The 2,500-nt window shown below is 56.1% G+C and overlaps 2 non-coding genes and 1 pseudogene across 2 annotated transcripts; all 3 read left to right on the top strand.

Moving 5' to 3' along the window:
- The first annotated feature begins 1,279 nt into the window (after window positions 1–1,279).
- LOC121704224 lies at window positions 1,280–1,486 on the top strand (annotated as a pseudogene).
- Window positions 1,487–1,924: 438 nt separating this feature from the next.
- On the top strand, window positions 1,925–2,038 carry LOC121704368. The gene has a single exon (XR_006030458.1). It is a non-coding gene; the product is annotated as a U5 spliceosomal RNA (small nuclear RNA).
- A 125-nt stretch (window positions 2,039–2,163) lies between these two features.
- Window positions 2,164–2,355, top strand: LOC121704142. Its single transcript, XR_006030270.1, has one exon. It is a non-coding gene; the product is annotated as a U2 spliceosomal RNA (small nuclear RNA).
- The last annotated feature ends 145 nt before the right edge of the window (window positions 2,356–2,500 follow it).

Below are 2,500 nucleotides of genomic sequence, written 5' to 3'. Positions count from 1 at the left end.
GCCGGGTGAGTGTTGGGGTTGTGGGAGTGTGGGGCATTTGCGGAGTCAATGTACTGTGCTGGCTTGTTTGCGGTGTGGGTCGAAGGAACACTTGGTGAAGGACTGTAAGAAGTTGAGGGAATGTTCTTTGTGTGGGGCGACGGATCATCTTTTTGGGGGCTGTGGCAAGCGGAGGAGCTACGTGGCTGCTGTGTTGAAGGGCTGTGAGTATTGTGGGGGGACAGATCATGTACCTGCGGCTTGTGCCAAGTGGAAGAAGTTCCAGGAGGCTGAGCGGCTGGTGCGCCAGGGGGGGGCTTCCACTGTGCCGGTGGGGGCCTCTTCTGTGCCCGCGGGGGTGAAGACGGTGCCGGCTGGTGCGACGGTGGCAAGAGCGAGTGGAGTGGAGGCGCCTGCGGCGTCTCTCGGTGGTTCGGGAGCTGGGCAGCTAGGTAGCCAAGATGGCTGCTTGGTGGCTAAGGCTACGGCTAGGCCGCATGGCAATCAAGATGGCCGCCTTGTGGCTGGTGCTGGTGGGCGGAGAGTGGACGACTGGGCGGAGGCCTCTGCTTCCCAGGAAGCGGAGATGGCAGAGCTGGCGGCGAAGGCGTCGGGGGCAGTGAAGCGCCCCCTGCAGGACGGGAGTGAAGGTGGTTCGCCGGGGACTCCGGTCCGCCGGTGCAAGGTTGGGGGCGGGGTCTCTGTCTCTAACAGGTCGGAGGTCCTGCTGGTGGAGGACGGTGGTGTTGGGTCCATGGAGGTGGCGGCATCTAGTGGCGAGGAGGAGTCGGACGGGTCGACAGGCTCTGTGAGGGAGGGGCGTCCTTCCCCTTCTCCCCCTTCTTCGGGGGACTTGCTGGGGTGGGATGAGGCCAATTTGAAAAGGACTACTGGGATGTTGGACTGATTGGGGTTGAGGGGTGTGTTGGGATGTTGCTGTGGTTGTTGTTGGGAGTGGGTTTTGGGGAATGGGGTTTTATGCTGTGGTATTGTGATGATCGTTTTTTTGTTCTGGCGCCCCCTGGTGGGCGATGTGGGGAAGTGCATGTTGGGTTTTCGGGGAGGATTAAAGATGGACTTGGGGTTGGGAGAGTGTTGGTTGATGGGTTGGAGTGTATAATGCCCTTGTTTGTAGGTTGGTTTTATGTTTGTGTGTCTGGCCTTCGGGCCTTTTATTTTGGGGGGGTCCCCCTAGGGGGGCTGGCCCTTGCCCGGGCTAGGTCCCGGTGGCTATGCTGGTTTTTGTATTTTTTTAAATTTTGGATTTCCTTTCTGGTAATTTTGGTTGTCCATGGGGGACATACCTGTATGATTGTTTGATTTGGGTTATGAAATAAACGAATATAAAAAAAATCTGTTCTTATCAGTTTAATATCTGATACGTCCTCTACCCGAGGACTAATATATTAATCTGATTTTTGGAACAGGGAGACGGAAGAGGGGCTTGCTCCGTCCGCTCCACGCATCGACCCGGTATTGCAGTGACTCCAGGAACGGTGCACATCCCTTTGATTGTGGAAGAAAAGAACCCAGCCAGCCAGCCAGCCAGCCAGCCAGCCAGCCAGCCAGCCAGCCAGCCAGCCAGCCAGCCAGCCAGCGGAACCAACCTCTGGGACTTTGGAACCCTCCTTGATTGACAGCCAGCCAGCAGACACGTGAGTCCTTGCCAGGTCTTTTGCCCAACCGTGCCACCTCCCTTTTCGGGCCCTTTTGGGTTTTCCCGCCCTTTTTCTCTTTTTTTTTTTTTTTTTTTTTTTTTTTTTTTTTATAAATTAATAAATAGCTGGATGACACTGTGTTGTGACTGGAGCATGTGTGTGTGGGAGGTGGAGAGACTGAGTGGCAAGGCAAGCCACGCCTTGGCTGCGGCAGCACCTTGGAGTCACCCTCGCGTCCACGACTACCGCCGTTCTTGACCTCCGTCCAGCGTGCCCTGTGGCAGCAATCGCTCGGGTTTCTCTTCATCTCGCACAAATCTTTCGCCTTTTACTAAAGATTTCCGTGGAGGGGAACAGCCCCGAGTTTACGGTATTTTTGGAAGCTCTGCTTCGGCGGAGCTGCACCTTTCTGTCAAAAGTCAAGCGTCGTGTGAGGGTCCGCTTTTGCTTGTCCCGCCCCCAAGGAACCCTCTGAGTGGCGGGGCCCTCGCCAGAGGGGGCGCCGGACCCCGTACAGTTGTGGGGTATCGCTTCTCGGCCTTTTGGCTAAGATCAAGTGTAGTATCTGTTCTTATCAGTTTAATATCTGATACGTCCTCTACCCGAGGACTAATATATTAATCTGATTTTTGGAACAGGGAGACGGAAGAGGGGCTTGCTCCGTCCGCTCCACGCATCGACCCGGTATTGCAGTGACTCCAGGAACGGTGCACATCCCTTTGATTGTGGAAGAAAAGAACCCAGCCAGCCAGCCAGCCAGCCAGCCAGCCAGCCAGCCAGCCAGCCAGCCAGCGGAACCAACCTCTGGGACTTTGGAACCCTCCTTGATTGACAGCCAGCCAGCAGACACGTGAGTCCTTGCC

This window comes from Alosa sapidissima, chromosome 2 (genome assembly GCF_018492685.1).
Source record: "Alosa sapidissima isolate fAloSap1 chromosome 2, fAloSap1.pri, whole genome shotgun sequence".
Lineage (NCBI taxonomy): Eukaryota > Metazoa > Chordata > Actinopteri > Clupeiformes > Clupeidae > Alosa > Alosa sapidissima.
Note: the sequence above shows the minus strand (reverse complement) of the source record. Positions and strands in the feature narration are given on the sequence as shown.